This window comes from Phalacrocorax aristotelis, chromosome 7 (genome assembly GCF_949628215.1).
Source record: "Phalacrocorax aristotelis chromosome 7, bGulAri2.1, whole genome shotgun sequence".
Classification (NCBI taxonomy): Eukaryota; Metazoa; Chordata; class Aves; order Suliformes; family Phalacrocoracidae; genus Phalacrocorax; species Phalacrocorax aristotelis.
Genome location: NC_134282.1, coordinates 2,443,817 through 2,462,083, shown reverse-complemented (window position 1 = coordinate 2,462,083; position 18,267 = coordinate 2,443,817). Strand labels below are relative to the sequence as shown.

At 43.1% G+C, this 18,267-nt stretch overlaps 1 protein-coding gene across 4 annotated transcripts in view; it reads right to left on the bottom strand.

The window, feature by feature from the left end:
• TBL1XR1 (TBL1X/Y related 1) overlaps window positions 1-18,267 on the bottom strand; it is a 115,657-nt gene that overhangs the window by 48,448 nt on the left and 48,942 nt on the right. For all 4 annotated transcript variants that reach the window (XM_075098443.1, XM_075098444.1, XM_075098447.1 and 1 more), the window contains exon 2: window positions 14,870-14,934. The gene's annotated coding sequence lies outside the window, so the exon portion shown is untranslated. The remainder of the gene's footprint in view (window positions 1-14,869; window positions 14,935-18,267) is intronic.

Below are 18,267 nucleotides of genomic sequence, written 5' to 3'. Positions count from 1 at the left end.
GAAAGATAGACTTGAAGAGAAACACAGCAACTATTGCTGCTCATCTCTCCTCTTGGTGTGGAACCACATCGCTTTCCATCAGCTTGCAGGAAACACACTTCTAATAACGCCTTTTACAGAACTTCCTTCTACAACTAGCTCTTTTATTCTTGTAATAAATAAATTTTTAAAAAATCATCCTCCTAGCCTTAAGATTTGCACAAAACCAGGGGCCCTGTGCCAGCTGTTTAATTTCTCATGTATTTATGCATACCAAAGTATTTGTACAAAGAAATCAATTGTAGCTGCAACTAATTTTGCACGTTGCCGATTCACCTTTAAATCCACGGGGAATGAAGAGAATCCTGAATTATTAAGATCATCATTTGCTGTCCGGGAACAGGATTGTCTATGTTTTTCCATTTCCGAAATTTTCCTTTTATCTTAAAATCCACTTTAACACGATAACTATTGAAAACTAGAGGAGTCCAAATTGAGGAAAGGAAACAAGAGCTGCAAGAAGAAACAAAATACGAAGCCAGCTGGGATCCAAAGCCACGTTCATCGCAGGGGATATTTTTATATCCCTTGTACATTTTATTTTTTCTAATAACTGTCACACATGTAAGTAGGAAAGCTGCGAGGTACGTTAAAAGGAGATAAGAAAGAAGAGATGAACATGGTCCCATTCATCCCTTGCTGGGCTTTTCCTTTATATATGCTGAAAATACTTAAACCTTAAGGAGATCATTTAAAAATTTTCAGGATTAGGGTGGGCTTGACCAGCTAAGTGAAAGTCTCTGCTATCAGCTGATTTCATTCAAGCAATGGCTTATAGCTATGAATAAAAACTGGCGCCCAGCTATCGATAAGCAAATTTGCTTCGGTAGCTGAAATACTGCCATCGATCTCACACCGCCTGCTTTATAGTGAACCAGCACCAAGGCAAGACCTAGTTCGTATCTTTTAATTTTTCTCCTTTTCCAAATCGGTTTACCACAACAGCTTATCTCCAAACATGCAAACGCTATCAGCAGAAGGAAAAGACTATTTTCATTTCAAAATTATCTTTTAGTTCCACTTAGCCTAGGCAAAGCCGGCATTACAGAGGGAAGGACAGTTGACGGGATTTTTACAGTTTGATTAATAGAAGTAGGGATAGAATTTAGAGGTTTGGGTATATTATGAAGGCAAGTGGTTTTCTGGGAAATCCTGGCTCATACAGACCGCTCAAAAAAATCCACAACAAGAACTTCTTCAGACCACAGAAGAACAAGCCAATAACGGACACTGAAGCCCTCTTGCTGATAGACGAACACCCGTTTCTAAGTCCCGGGTCTTCAGACGGTGACTGTGCATCCCCAGGCTCCCTGCCGCTGCTGAGGGCTGCGTTCCTCCAGGCAAACCAGACTGCTCCGTCCATCGGGGTGCGTCTCCTGGTAGCAGCGTTCCCCCTCGAAGATGCCAGGGAAGCTGCCTTTCCGCTGACTCTAACCGAATTAATTCGATTAATATATGAACTGAATATTCTATTATATTACCACAGAAACAATAAATCCTTTGCCGTCACATCCTTCACCTGAATTGCAGTTGAGAGCGCCAAACCCGATGAGCCCGTGCAGTACGGCAAGAGAAGCAGACATGGTTATTCACTTACACAGCCTCAGTGGGTACAGACGAGGGCAAAAGCCTGACCCAGGCTATGGAGGGCAGTCAGAGGCAGAAGAATGAGGCAGCGCTGTCAAGTGATGATGGCCTTTAACTTCGGCTCCTAAATCCGCTAGACCCTTACAAATGTTGTTCAAAGCATATCAAAAATGTTATTTTCTGCCGTAGGTGAAGCAAGCTTGTCTGTCTATTCAGAATAGCAACACTTTGATGAGAAACAGGCTCACTGTTGATATGCTAAAAACATATATCATTAAAAAAAAAAGCTCACTTTGTCAATAAGAAAACGGAGAGCACTTGCGAATAGTTAAAGGTTTGTAGGGCTTTCTAGACCTATTGTGCTTTACATTTATATACACATTCTGTAAGTGCTAGAAAAAGATAATAGCAGACGATTTTGGTTCCCTTTTACATTGAGAAGCAAACTATTCAAGCACTAACTACCCCGACAACGCAATTAAAACCTGACCCAATTTCTAGACGCAAACGAGCCGCGTTTTCCACAGCGTAGCCATACGTAAGCACGCTCACCCCGATTCACCCTGCCCCTCGATTCTGTTCGTAACGCCGAAACCTGAGGAAGAAACAAGGCTACTACACTCGGTGCCTTGGAGGAAGGCGAGCGGGGATGCACGCCGGGGGGTGGGTGGCAACCCACGCAGGTGTGCCGCGGTGACTTGCGGAGAAGGAAAAGCCACACGAGTCTATGTGCAGGGTTTATATCACTTATCTGTGCTGCAAAACAGACAGCAAGTGAATTACGAGGCTGCAAGGCCAGGATTATATAAACCCAAAAAACCTCCGGTAGTCGTCGTCTTTACTATCCGAGTATAAATCGCAGTGTGCATTGATACAAGCCCTTGTGAAAACTCTGATGTGGTTATACAGCTTCGGATAAAACGGAGCTGTACAAAAAGAGCTACAAAAGACAATTAGAAAACATCACATGCCACAGGTCATGAGGATTTTACTCATTTCACTTAAAATTTTTCTGTTCTATTTCAGGCATCTCTCTTTTTGCTCAAGGAACCTTCACCACAATTAAAACCAGACGATATAAATATTATTATTGTCACTATTTATTTGACTAAGAGAAGCATCCAAAAGTCCCTTTCTTAAGATAGGGGCCCCATTGTGCTAATGTTGCATAAACATATAAGACTTCGTTCCTGTGTGCAGAGATTGTAATCTAACCAGACAAGGTCCATAAACAACATAAAAGTAAAATGTCAACAGCAACAACAAAAAAATCTCCTGTGCAGAGCTTTTATTGCTTTGTTTTAATGTATTTTCCTTAGACCATCTGCTGCTCTGTCTGACTGACCAAGGCTCTCCAGATAGTCTGCATCACTGCTGCTGCTGATTCTGTCCTCCTAGCACATCCCAGTAAAAAATAAAAAAAAAAAAAAAGAAATTCCTCTTCTGTGGGACGCAAAAACACTGAAGAGTCTTCAAAGATAATGAAGGTGCTGAGATGTAACAGCTTTTCTAGTCATTCCTAAAAGTGCAGGTTGTTTCCGAGTTAGGGTAAGTACAATGTTGAATATTGCCATCTTCATTTAAATTCAGTAACTCCTCTGGTCAGTGAAATGAAATATTTGCAGTACTGAACGAGGATGAAATCCTAGCCCTTGGGTTATGTGCAAAACAACTAGATAAAGAGCTATATTGTGAGTCTATTCTGTTTGGAAAAAAAAACAACCTACGTACAGCTAGTAGTGAGCGAATGCAGTTATCTCTTATTTTCTAACCACGTAGCAAACAGCCTCCTACACACACGGTCCTTGCTTAGCCCCGGTGAGCACAGAAGACAGACGGGCACTGAGCTAGATCCGAGCCCGGCGAGCAGGAAAGTGTTTTGAGGGAACAGGCTAAGAAAGGAAAGGGAAAAAAAGCATCATGGGAACAGGCACTTCTGCTCTTGGCTCCGGCTGCTGGGCTGAGTTAGGGAATGCCTTATTAAACAGCTGAAGCTCTAGAAATTTGCAGCCATTATCGTAGCGTGAGGCAAAACGTTACACATGCTTCCGCCTGTCTAAGGAGTGCTTCTTCATTCAGCAAACGTTGAGTAGATTTAAGAGTCCCAAAACAAATTATTTTTCTAGGTGTTACTGAAAAATCCATATAGCTCACCTAGATTTGGTCAGAAGTGATAAATAGAGGCGTTTCCCACAGTGAAGTCCAAGCTTTACCGATCCTACAGTCGCTTCTCTCATTGCGACTCAGTACAGGAGAAAGGAAGCAAAAGCCCCTCTTCAAAATGCTGTTTGGGAGGATTTTTTGGCATTCACCTATTACTACAGAAACAATTGTCTCCCTCCCCCCTTCAGCATATTCCCGATTTTCAACAGCATTGCTCTTTTCCTTTAGCCCAACACTCTATCATGAAATTCTTCTAGGAACAGTCAGCAGGTCAGGGAACGCTTTACCTTCTGACAAATCCACTATACTTAAGGAATATAAGTGTTTCCCCCACTCAATCCTTCAACTAAGCATCCTAATTATAGCACTCTTATCACAGGATTTCAACATACGATAGCAGAGGCGCTGCACAGCACACTGAATTTAAATTCGAGGTAGCCACAAAATTGCTCCAACACACTAAGGCCACGCAGGCAGCGACGGCGTTCCTCAACCCTGACGCAGGGTGCAACGAATTGCTGGTGCAAGTGAGCCACAGCGTCGTCTTCCAAATCGTCCTGAGCGGTACCCGGCTCCCACGAGCCATCCAAGGACGGGCTGCGAACACCCCTCACCGGGCACTCGGGTTTCACCGGCTTCTGCTCCCAAACAAGCCCTTTTAGTTGACCTCTAGGCAATTGTCATGGGTGTAGCCAGCGGAGAGATGTGAGGCAGGGCTAGATTTATATTTTTATAAATCTATTTTCACAGATATCTGTATATCTATAAATCTATTTTTGTATATATAAATCTATATATAGATTTATATATAACTACTCTGACATGCCTTCATTTTCCAATGGAAGATTCCCAGGGAGGTAGCGCTGTTCAAAACACAAATGACATGCTGTCAGGGCAAGAGAACAAGGAAGCAAGTGCATTTTTTTTTTTTCCTCTGACCCAGATCTCCTCCTGGGATCTCCAAGCTCCTTTCCCTACCCAGAGCACTGTGCCTACAAACCACGGCGGATTTTCCACTGGATGAGTTACAAGTCACAAAAATATGTGGAACAATTAACTTTGCTTAAGCTGCAATGCTTTTTCTTCAAAAGCGAGCACTGGGGTTCCTAACCGATGACTGCTGCATAGCTGAGATCTTTTTAAGTAGATGTCACCCACTGCAGCTGTAACTTGGCACTTCTAGTAACACCCTGCTCAAGCTTTGCCTTTGCTGATGCTTCTCCACTCGAGCATCGTGCAAAAAGTCCCAGATCTATCTTGGGGTAACAACAGAAGCTTAGGAACCCAAAACAAATGTTTTCTTCCATAGGTTTGCTATGCGTAGATGCCATGAGTTCTTTGGAAGGCTTCAGAATTTACGTACGTAACACAGGCATAAATTTAAAGACATTTACGTAACAGATTAACGTAAACTGTTCTCCAAATCAGACAAAAAAAAAAAAAAAAAAAAAAAAAAAAAAAAAGGAGTCCAGGACCTATTTTGTGCTTCTGAATTTGCTGAATGTTAATGTTCATATTCATTTTATTGTTTCCTCCCAGACGGCAGTTTTTGTCCCACGTCCCTAACAGAAGGATGTGATTTACTTCTCTATGTGTCAAAGCTGCTAATCTGGCAAAACAGAACGTGGCTGAAAGATCGCCGATGTTCTCTCCAGGCTACACAAAATTAAACGTTCTTGTCTTTCAAAGACAAAACCTGTTATCCCACAAACAAACTGTGCTTGTTAGGAAGACCATGGGGCTCCTGCCTTGAGCCCAGTTTGTATTAACAACTGTCCATCTCAAAACTAGCAAGGCTGTTTTGCCTCCCATTATAATATGGGAGGGTTATCCCAAACTCATTACACCCCTCATGGATAAGATCTGTTTTCTAATTTACAGCCTGAAATACTCCTTGCCAAGATACATGCGTTTCTTCTTGTCCCAGTGCTGTCCCCAATCTAACATAGAAAATAGTTGTACTCACTCAAGCCTTCATCAACCCCTCATGGATTTGGAGAAAGCCATTGTATCGCCTCTCAGACTTCGCTTTCCTGGGATAAGCCAACCAACCTCGCAGTGTCCTCTTGCGATATGGACTCAGCTCTTCCTTCACCATGTCCATAGTCCTCTTCTGTAGCTGCTCCACTTCACACTCACCTTCCCTGACCATGGTCTACCAGAGCAGTTCAGTGCTACACACGGGCATTTAGCAGTGCTGCCTTGCACACGAGCAGCATTAACACGCTCTTATTTCTACCATTAAGAACCTACTCACCTCACAGACCTTGGGAGTACCATTTTAAGAGCTGCAGGGGACTAGTGATAAGATATCCTTTGATTTTACCGGCTAATATACCCAAGTCTTTCCATTCCTCTGTCATTTTCAAGAGATGAGCACCCAGGTTAGGGGAAAATTCACGTCTCTCCAGAAGTGCACAACCATGCATCACGTGCCATGAAACTTCAGTCCACTTTTTCCACTCAAGTCCTGAAGATCATCCAGCTCTTCCTGAGGATATTCTGTTCCTCGCCTATACTGACAGCACCTCCCAACTTCCCATCACTGGCAAATTTCATTGCATGCTCCTACTTTTGGTGCCAAGTTCATTAGTGACTACATTAAAGTCAGCCCAAGACCAGTTCTTAAGACAACTAACTTCCTTTAAGCACAGCTCATCCCCTGTAAGCACAAATGATGTGACCTCCCTTTAGCCCGTTCCTTATTCACCTCACAATTCTTCTACAGCATTTCATTAGTATTTTAATGAATAATTTCCAATATACTGCTGAAGCAAGCATCATAGCACAGTCTAGGCAGATTAGCTCTAGCATGTTCTCTTGTCTAAAGCCAAAAACTAACAACTTTATGAAAGACAACACAGATCCTACTATAGATGTCCAGGAAGCCCATGTGCTTAAGTCTAGTCTATTGTGATTATAAATACATATATATGTTTGTACACACACACAAAATACAGAGTGGCAACCCTTCCTCAGTCCCCTCCCAACGGAAGGCCAGAGCTCCCGTGACCTCCAGAAGCTGGGACATTAGGACTAAGGTATTTCAGAGGGTCGCAGTTACGTTACGTGATAAAACGTTCATTCTTTTTCAGATATGCTACAATCCCCACCCAACTGCGGCTGACTGAAAAGCAAACCGATAAAAATGGGCAGCAGTAACAGTCCGAGGGGTACTGTCAACCTCAACGGTGTAATCCCTGCAACTGCCACGGCACAGTCATACTGCAAGACAAAAATCAGTAGCTGATTTAGTTTGTTTTAGCAGAAATTCAACTGAAATACATGGACCACCATAAAGACAACCACAGCACGCGTGAATAAAAACCAAAAAAAGAGGCACTGCTTGTTTCCGTAGGCTACGAGGAGGTGGATGGGCTGGGAAACTTCAGCCAGCCTCGGCAAAGAGAACAGGGGAACAAAACTGGACGGGTCAATGAAAGCAACTTTGTGCCACAAGAGCCAATTCACAAGGGCTTTCAGCTTGAGCCAAAAACCAGGACACAAAAGACTCTGCCCGCTGACTGCGCTGAACCAGGAATCTAGTAAACTGCAACAGCTTAGAAAATATCTTAGCAATAACCGAAATTGAAGGATTCTGCACAAAAGGATTTTTTTTTCCTGTGAGAAAAAGTGAAATATAAAAGAAATTGGGAAATTAGGCTAGTGGAAAGGTATGCCAACAATCTGTTCTAAGCTGCATTCACAGCACAAACTCATACGCGAAGCAGTTACTTGCTCAACGTAAAAAGCATGAAATCTGTAGGAGAAAAGGCAGCAACGATCCCGCCTCGAGAGCAGCACCACTTGCAATGTAGGTAATTAAGAGTCACCGAGGATCACAGTGCTTCCTCGGCTCAGCCAGCCTTACCTACTCCTCAGGCTCCTTCCCACTTCCCAGATGGTCACTCTCCAGAAAATACCTTGTGCGCCTCAGCCACTTCTTGGTTAAATCCGTTCTGGCAGCTCATTAGTAGAATAATTTATCAACTGTTGCAAGAATAGCTGTTATAATTTTTTTCTGTGTAAATCAGGTTCCATGCAAGTACGATGGAATTCCAGCCTTTTCAAATGCATTTTAATGTGAACTGCTGACATCGAGTCTTAAGTTCATTTGATTTTTTTTCCTGTTTATGTTATTAGTCATCAGTTTTTCTGGCACCCTCTTCTGTTCCAGTTCAATCACTCAATTGAATTACTTGAACTCCTAGTGAGCTGCACCAAAAAAAGGAAAATTAACTAATGCCTCATTTGATCTTGTGACCATAAAACTTGTGTTTTCATTCCCTCTTTAACCTTTGACCATCTATTTTCCCCCTTAATTTGTGTGTTATGTACCTGATGGTTTTAAATTTGTTTCTTTTATTCATGAAAAAAAGAATCCGCCCTGACAGTTGATCTGCCCTCTATTCATTTTAACTAATGCTGGCTTTGTTCTAGGTTCCTATTAAGAAGCACGCACGGAAAATCACTTCTTCATAGTCCATCATACATGCATGTTACTTGACTCACTGTATTCTCTTCACCAGAAGTGCATGGCTGTTTTCACAAAGAGCGGCAGCTATGCTAATAAACAAGCTTATAAAAGATCGAAAAGATTTTGTAAGAGCTCATTTGCCAGTTTATTAATTTATTAAAGTCCTCTCCTTTTCACATTGTTATGACAGGATTGAACTTAATTTATGCTACTGGGTGGTTTTTTGTTGTGGGTTTTTTTTTGTTTGTTTGTTTGTTTTGAAACTGATGTCAAGCACCTGAACACATTTTTAAAACAGATGTAGACCTTAATAAAATATGGTCCATCTACAGCCAAAAGAAATTAAATGAAAGGGGAAAATTGCATGATCATCAATGAGGACAAGTATTCCAACTATGGCTCACATTTGACGTCAATACCCTCCGTTTATGCAAATATTAAATTCATGGATGTCGAATCTACATCCCTATGCTCAGCATCAACCCCGGAAGGGTTCGCATCCCTTGTCTTTAGTAGTTTTTTATATATGTTAATTAAATCACAGTAAGAAGACCACACTTGACCTTCATTTACAAATATGAGTGCACCAAGACAGTGACTACGATCCTTATTTCTATTCCTACGGTGAACTAGAGACTTGGCATGCTAACTACAGGCTTCTACATCTGGCCTGCGTGCTGATGGCCACGCAGACGCAGGTGCCCTGGGCTCTGGTGGCCAGCAGGTCTCAGTTTCTCCCCAGTAAATGAAAGTCGGTATATTCGCTCCCATTCCCCCAGCCTACAGACTTCCTGTTGTTCTGCAGCAATATTCATTATCTCCCAGCATCAACACCACTGAAACTAAGTGCAGCTTTTACTTTTGTTGACTGGAAGTACTATCAACTTTCTGTTGACAACAAGGAAACCAGGATCAAGACCTGATGATACAAGTGACATTAACACAGTCTTCTGTGAAATAAGCCCTGCTCTTCTCCGGAAGGTAACACTCATGTACTCAGACACAAAAGACCCTGTCCTTTTGTTTTCTCTACATGCCACTTCATGTGCACCTAACAGCCAGTTTAGTTTTGTTTTTTTTTTAACATGACCAAACTCAGCCACTGTCAAGAACGCTCAACACACTAATTCTAATACTTCCATATAACATAGCAGGAAAAGGGTCATTTCAGGTTATGCGACCGCACCACGGGCATATGGCAGTGAACCCACAGCAGAAACACGAAATCTCCCTCTCCTGTAAAGCAGATGGCATGCTGATCAAGTAAGATGTAATCTAATGCTCGCTGCACTACTACTGCTGCTATTAACTACTGAACGAAACCCAGTATAAAGTAGTAACAACAAAAAAAACCCAAGGCGGGGGGGGGGGGGAGGTGAAGGGGGAAGAAGACAGCAAGAAAGAAAAAAAAACCCACAGAGTGAAAAAAGCTGTAACATAAGACAACCGCTTGCAGCAGAAACAGCCTCTTGTCAGGTACATTTGAGATTTAAAACCTAGGAATGGCAATAGGCAAGGAACAGCAGTGGCCTGGCTTAGAGGACGCTCCCCTAGTTTGCGATACTGGCCCGGTTCCCCTCGCTCTTGTGACTGCACTGGGCACCTGCCAGGGGCTAAATATCCCGGCTGCTTCCATAATTACATATTTATGATTCTGCCGAGAATTCTTAGTCAAAGCTTATTTCTGAACTGTAAAACGCTTAGAGAATCAGCAGAGAAAGTTCTCTGACAAATGCTTCTTCAAAATAGAGCCACCACTTCTTAAAATTTTTAAGGACAGTCATTTCCCTTTCAGTTGATTCATTCAGTAGTGAACTTAACTAGCGGCAGAAAAAGAAGGCAAGAGGTGTTTTCCCACTGAATCAGAAAGGGATCTTACTTTTGTGTTTAACTTGCTTTCTGTAAAGAAACAGAAAATTTAAAGCCCTTCCAAAAATGGATCGGAAAGCAATAGCATGTACATTTTCTAATGCTCACCGCAGTATGAATCCTACCACACCACACAATTTTGCTTCTGTATCACTTTATTAGCGCTTCCTCTTCAACTCATATGCCACTAGATCAGCTAATCCATGCTGATCTAATAAATACAACTTATGGATGAACACTCTGAAATATAGTTGTTCAGCCGTAACCAATTATCAGACAAATACATTGCACTTCACCTTCCTTCACTCATAATAGCATCCACTGGTTTCAGAAGGTGCAGAACAGTAAAAAAATTTCATGTTGTCACTTAGACTATTGCAGAAACGAGTAGAATTTTTTTTTTTTTTCCTTTTCAAGCTGTACTCCATAAACTGTACAACCAACATCTTCAACGATAAATTAGATGAGCACTTCTAGGCCCTACCACTGAAAGTGCTTTCAAGCTCGGTCAGCTTTATGCACGCGAGTACTCCTTATTTGTATCTCAAAAGAACTATTCCTACACTTGAAGATCCATGCACACACGTGCATATGTATTTGTTATTTTGAAGCAACTATTCATTTTGGCCAACATCTTAAATACTTCCAAGTTTCATAAACTCTTGAGTTTGCCGTCTTTCAAAGGTCGGCCCACCCGCAGAAGTTCTTTCGTACATACTTATAGCTGTGAGATGGCGTTTGGCTCCCATTGCAACAATATCGATTTTGCAAATCCAGTGCAAACCCTGGCGCAGGCGGCATGGACCTCACGCCGTCCTCGGCAGGCACGGGCGGAGGCAGGGCGTCCACCCAAACCCAAGTCCTCCAGCTCTGGGTGCAGGCTCCTGCCCTCTCCCCTGCTCGTCTTCCTCTGCGTGGAACCATTTTAACATAATGGACTAGCAGAAGATTAACCTGGCAGGTAGATCAGCATTTAGATGGGTTTAGCTGTTGTGGAACCACAGGCTAGTAGTTATATTCACTTATTCCTTCAGCTGTCTTCCAGGCAGTGATAAGGGCACAGGACGATGCTACAGAAGCCACCACAAAGGGGTTCGAAGAAAAAGCCTTGCTGCAGTCTTGAGGAAGCTTTTGCAGACAGCTTCCAATCCCTTCACTGAAGGCCTTTTCCTTTGGAGTGACGACTTCATCCTCCCCAGCTCCTCCAACCACTCCTGCCGCTAAATCCTGGGCTAAATCTGCTGGGTAGATAATCACGGCGAAGTGCTGCACCCATGGAATCTCTTGGCCCGAGAGACTTGGCTCCTGCAGAGCTACAAGTCTCTTATATTTAAGACCAGTTGGCGTCACACATAATGGGTGTGTTACACCTTCAAAACACGGTGTGATATATTCACCCAGAAGTAGATGGCATTGAAAAGAATGGGTTTAACACACCTACTTCGTACTTCCCTCAAGAGACTACGAGGACGTGGCTTAGCTGTTGACGACCCAGCTTCACTGGAGCCCAAGTAACTTTGTGCTCGCTGGCCATCCTCAGACTTTGCCTGTGTCAGCTTGTAATAAATGATAACAACCTCTATTCTCTTCTGCAGGAGTCCTTTCCAACTGCTCAGCCTGTTGATCTTCATCAAACCATGCAGTAAGAGATGGAGCCAAGAACCCCGGCACAGCGGTTTTCAGGGTGCCTCTCACAAGGCCACCCTGTTGCCCATCTTGCTCAATTCCTCCACAGCCCTTTTTGGTTACTTTCTGCAAAATTAACCCCATCACAGCAAGCTGTTGTACGACAGTCACAAACGGATACTTCCCAGCTTTCCGCAAGCTCCTGGGTTTTGCACACTCCTTTTTATATACGTAGATATACATGCAGACGTATATGGATCCATGCACACACCGGCACACCCTTGTAGAGCTACACATGTTTATGCACACACACACACACACATGCAGGCCGGCTTCAATGACTTGCAGAAGACAGAAAAGCAAACTCGTTTGCTTCTAAAACTTGCAAGAGAAGCCTTACGAGGTCCAATGGAAAATCTCTCTCAGGTAAGCTACCTGCTCCATCGCATAACAAGAAAATTAATTTGCTAAAGCCTTTGTGGAAAACCTGGCCTGATCTTTCACTTAAGCCAAAGGTCCAGGACTTTCGCTTTTTATTTCCAACACATTCATTAATCCTTGCGACCATCAATTAAGTACCCCGTTACCAGCCCCTAAATGAATCTTTGAAATCCTAGAAAAAGTAGCATTATACACCAGTTTTCCTTCACTTAACAGGCCTTTTTTGTTAAGTCTTTGCATCTTTCCTTTGAGACCCTGAGGAACATTACAGTTGACTGGAAGAATGGGAAGGAGAACTTACACCACCTGAACACAGCCATGATCTCTGTCGGCAGGCTACCTCACAGTATAAACATTTTTATTTTTTTTTTTTAAATGCCACAATTACAATGTGTTTTTAAGGAGTAATTGATACTTTACTCTGTTTAGTTATCAGTTAACACAGGTGTGATGCAAAAAAAAAGCATCTTTTAATTACCTTTAAAATAGAAAAGCAAAGAAAGAACAAAAGAGGATGTGTAACTTGTGTTTTACTTTTTTTTTTAAGTACTGAGAAATGGAACTGACAATCGTGATGACAAGACTGATCAGAATTGCTAGTATCATTTCTCAAGGGAATGAGAAATTAATTTCTGATTCAAATATATGTATTGAACATGGGTAGCTGAGTCAAACCGCGTCCCGGTTGGGGGAAGAATACAAACTGCTTCTTTCAGGTCAGCCTCTGGCCCATGCTTTGCCTTACAAACGTCAGAGGGAAAAGCAACGTAATAAAAACCTATGAAAGTCTTTTTTACTATAAACCAGATTAAGTTATGATTACTTTTGGGATGGTGAAGTATGTGTGTAGCTTGTCTCTTAAATCTACATTCAAACTGTTTCAAAGTTAATTAAGAGATGAGTAATTGTTGAGAAATCTCTAGAATAATAAAAAACAACAACTTATAGCACAAAAGCAGCCCTTAAAGAAAAGAGTGGGGAATATTTCACTTCACTACGAGTAACAGTTGAGTTTGTTTTATGATCACTGTAACAAGTAGCATGCCCTTGAGACTCTGCAATTCTGAATTTCTAATGTAATTTGTAGGGGGAAAATTAGGACAAAATGCAGTAACATTTCAAGTACAGGCTCTCGGTATTTTAAAATTTTATGAAGTATAAGGACAAGGTTAATATGGCATGAGTCATGTTTTTAAGAGAAGCAGTAATACAGACCTGTATTTTAAATCGTAACGAAAAACACGCTCAACTAATACAAAATAGAAATCAGAGTAGCTTTTTGTTGGAGAAAGCTCAAAACAACAACAATGAAAATTCAGCAATAACGGAGAAGGCTGAGAGCGCTGCTAGCTTCAGTTTTGGGAAGTTACAATACCAGGCTAAGCGACCAGGTGAAAAACCATGCCTTCTCACTCAACAAATCTGTTCCCACCAGCTGAAATTCATCCCAAATCAATATAAACTTTACACGTATCAACTCTGAGCCTAACCATCAGGCTATTATATGACGCACACACTTGGTGCAGATCATCTGATTTCAGGATTAGATTTGCTTTACTTAGTGCCAAATACATTCTGCGTTACGTTTCAGTCCTCAATATCTTCGAAAGTCAACAGAATTACTTACGGCGCTTCAAAGTGAAGCAGTTCCATCCAAGCAAACTCTCTTGGAGTGCCATTTTGCTCACAACGACGGGAGTTGCAAAGGTGTAAGCGAGGCTATAATTTAATTACATATTCTTTACGTCCATGCCCACACGCAAACCAAAGGAACCCAGCTCAGCTCTCAGATCCCAAACTGAGTTTTCAACGCTAGTGGGTAGAAAGACTATCCCTGTAACTTCTGTACAGAGCACAATGACCTAGAGATGCCTGAAATACAAAACGCAGGCTGCCGCTTCACGCGTTTATTTCTCAAGGCTCAGGCTGCAATTACCACTCCCGCAGTACACCTCAACTGCGACAACACAAGACACCAAAACCGCTCACTTGATCAAAGCTGGAGCAGTTAAGTTCCAGTCCTTCTCTTCAGACCTAACCTTTGCCTTCCATCTGCACAACTACCATACAGACGGTCTGCAAATACGAACTTCCAGTAGTCTGTAACATCAAGCAATATTCCAGAGGTGGAAGAAGAAGATCGCATCAACCAAGCCCCTTCCTGCAGGAGCTAAGATTTTAACTTCACTAGTCTTACGTTGTCAGATGTGCTGAAGCAAAACACACCTGACACTGCATAGATTTTCTTTTTGGGTTGTTTTTTTTTAATATAGGAGAAGCTGTTAGTACTGAAACGAACTGCAGAGAGCACCCAAGGAGGGGCAAGAGAGCACTCGGCTCCGCTACAGCTCGCCCCAAACAGGCTTTTGGCCAAAAGAGGAAGCAAAACCAGTTACCGACAGGATGAGCTGTGTTATTGTCAAGTCGCACTTCTCGCTTCAAAGCTAAAACGCTGCCCTACTTTCCACGGGAGAAAATCCAGATACAATTTTAATATTTTTATCAAACAGAATAATGGTCTGGATGTTTCTTAAAAATATATTAAAATAATCCACTTGTGTACTAAGAAATAGTTGTTCTAAAAATACTATTTGCCATACAAGACGGCTTACGGTCGGTCTGCAGGAAGGAACCATGCCGCCTTTAGTCAGTTAAAAAGGTACTTACCATTGGCAGTGCATTGATATGCAGAAGTTTTCCTTTCAGGTGCCTCTTGCCACAGAAGGGTGATGCTGAGAAGGGAAAAAAGAGACAAAATCGGAAATATTATTATTTTGAAAACAGGGGTGGCGTTAACACAATAAAACTTTATTAAGTACGGGCCTTTGCGGCTCTTGCAGCCTGCTCGGCTCGAGGGGATTTGTATACAGCCCCGAGCAGCACACGCAGAGCTGGGGTTTTGCATATATCCCGTCGCTACCCACATCACACGAACTGCTCCTGCGGGGAGCCTGAAACACGGGCCTTTGAACAAACAAGCCTGTTGAATGAATACCGGCACCGTCAGACCTCGAGACGGTCGCACCCCTTCAGCGGGAGCCTACGCAAGCCAATCTACCTCTGTACAGAAATCCCGGTGTCTGGGTTTGCCCTTAGCTCTCCAGAAAAGGCTTCGGGAAGTTACCGAGGCAAAGAGGGCAGCTTGCAGTGTCTTCTGCCCATGCCAAACTTCTTCTGGAGATAAACCTCAGCTACCGAATTCTAAACGCTCTGAAAAGCCCCAGACAGAAATCAATGTTCCAGCCATTTGACTTCCAAAATGGTTAAATCCACTGAAAAGCAGTAAAAAAAAAAAAAAGGAAAAAAAAAAATCTGTTTTCCTAACACATATTGCACTAAACAACCCTGTTTACGTACACAGATGTGCCCGTGCACCCAGATAGTTACCAACACCTGGAGTGACCTCAGTAATTAAAAAAAAAAACCCCAGCTCATACTAGTTGCTGGCAATATTTAACAACATGTACATAATGGAAATCTTCCCAGTGCAATATTCAAGAGAAATCCTTCACATCTTCAAAAACCAAACACAAACATAACCCAAGAAAAAATCCACGCTCTCCTACATTTTAGTTATTTTCTTTACAAATAATTTCATGCATCTAACAATAAACAGTGAAGCATCAGCAAACATGTTTTGGTGTCCACATATGTGTTAACCCCGTCCACTGTAACACCCACTTCTATTCATTAATGACAAACAACTTTTATTTACGCTAATATTTCTAAGTTCTTGCTCTCCACACAAATACTTGCCAGACTACTTTTCTCATTGGGAAATCATCTAATCGCCCACTCAAAGAGCAGGAACGGGGACAGATGGACACGGGTGACTAAAAAAAAAAGTATTATCTGGCTATTTTTAGATTAAACTATTTACGAAGCATCTGTAAACTGCGCTGAAAAACTGTTACTACGAGTATAAAGAATAACTAAGGTTTTCAGGGCTCACGATCAACGCAGAGTTCTCACGTGCAATTTTCAAGCTCAGCCAGTAGGAAATGCCCTGTTATAAAGGTGGTTTTGGACCCAGCCGAAAAACGAGCTGCAGCAGTCGGGTTTATTTTGTTCTTAGAGATCGCGCCGCACTACCGCGGCAGACGGAAACGTAACCCTCACAGCGCGAAACCTTCACCGCAGCAAGCGCGGGGAGCTGCAGAGGATGCTGAAGAATGCAGGAATGCTGGGAATTGAAAGAATTTACAAACAGACTCTTGTTCCCTTGCTTAGTTGTACTGGTGCTGCAGGAATTATGTAAATAGGCTGGGGAAAACTCCACTCCTCAAGCAGCGCGGTCTCCTACGCAGAGCTCCTCAGAAGGTCTGTTTTTTCCACAGCCAGAGTTGCAGACCAGCAGAGAAGAGAAAGCTTTCCCACCTCGCTGGGAGTCCACCAGCAAACATTACTTGCTTATAACGAGAGCCTGCCTTAACGACAGAACAAGGCACCAACCACCCAATATTTGCACTCTTTTGAGAGCGGACTAAATCGTTACAAAAGCTGTGGGCAGAGAAAGGCAGAGGAGGGCTCTGCTGTCCTGTTCCGAGCACGATGCTTGGTTTGGGTTATTCCATTTGGGAAAGAACAAGACAAACATAAATAAAAGGATGATTACAAAAACATGAACCATTTTCTTCAATGAAAAAGGCCGCCTTCAGTATACGCTGCCCAAACCGCCTCCTTCCAACACCCCTTTGCCCTTGTGCAATCTTCTGAGTGCTGTACTTATTGTCGAAGCCAGAGAGGGAAACTTCTCTGTCCGATCCATGGAGGAGGCTTCTTGTCCTTCCCTTTCTATCTAAACAGGGCAGTGACACGGAAAGAGGTTGGAAGCAAAGACTCCAGAGAGCAGAGAATGAAAAAACGAAAGGGTTTACTGACTCTGCTTCCTTCCTCACTCATGTTAATCGGTTGTAGGCTCCAGTTTTAAATAAGAGCGCTTGAAATGAGACGTAAACATTTAGAAGACTCTGCAATGTCCTTCTTCAGAATCAAGTACCGAGTACAGACGCTTCATCAGCAGCTTTTTCCTTTCCAAATTTATCCTGTTGGATTTTGCCATTTCGGCATATAACTTGAAACAATTCAGGCGACGGCTGTAATTTCTTGATTTTAGACTACCTCTCCCCTGTACATATCGACATGTTACGGTGATACAAACAGGTGACCAGGTGTAGTAACAGCTACACTATGCGACACCTAAAAATAACGCACCAGATGCCCCTGAAGGTGGTAAAGCACACCTGGTAAACAAATGCTTGTGTGTTTGGATCCTTCAGCTTGGAGGGGCTGGAGGGTCGACCGATGACCAACGCCTTCAGCATCGACTGAATACTGCTCCCCCGGACTTAAATATAAATAAGACTTTGCTGCGTGTGTACCGCCCTGCTCTCAGCCGCTGCTCACCAGCTTTGGCTGCACAAAGATGCCCGTGTACCCCCACGACACCCATCGTCTCCTCCTCGGAAAGATCACCCGCTGCGGTGCGCAGCGCGGCAGCAACGCCCGAAGCCGTGAACTCTTGAGACACTCTCTGTACTCTCTGTGTCCAGTTCTGGTCCCCGCTGTACAAAAAAGATGTGGACAGGCTGGAAGGGGTCCAGAGAAGGGCCACCAAGATGCTCAAAGGACTGGGAAGCTGCCATACGAGGGCAGGCTGGGAGAGCTGGGTTTGTTCAGCCTGGAGAAAAGGAGGCTCAGAGGGGATCTCATCCCCACGTACCAGCACTTAAGGGGTAGCTACAAAGGAGATGGAGACTCCCTTTTTACACGGAGTCCCATGGAGAGGACAAGGGGGGATGGACACAAGTTGCCCTTGGGGAGATTCCGACTGGACACGAGAGGGACATTTTTCACACTGAGGACAGTCACCACTGGAATAATCTCCCCAAAGGGGTTGGCTCAGCCACGTTGGGCACCTTCAAGAGTCGTCTGGGCAGGGTGCTGGGCCATCTTGTCTAGGCTGGGCTCTGCCTAGAAAGGTTGGACTAGATGATCCCTGAGGTCCCTTCCAGCCTGGGATTCTGTGATTCTTGAAACGCCCCCACTCACGTTATTTTCTCCTA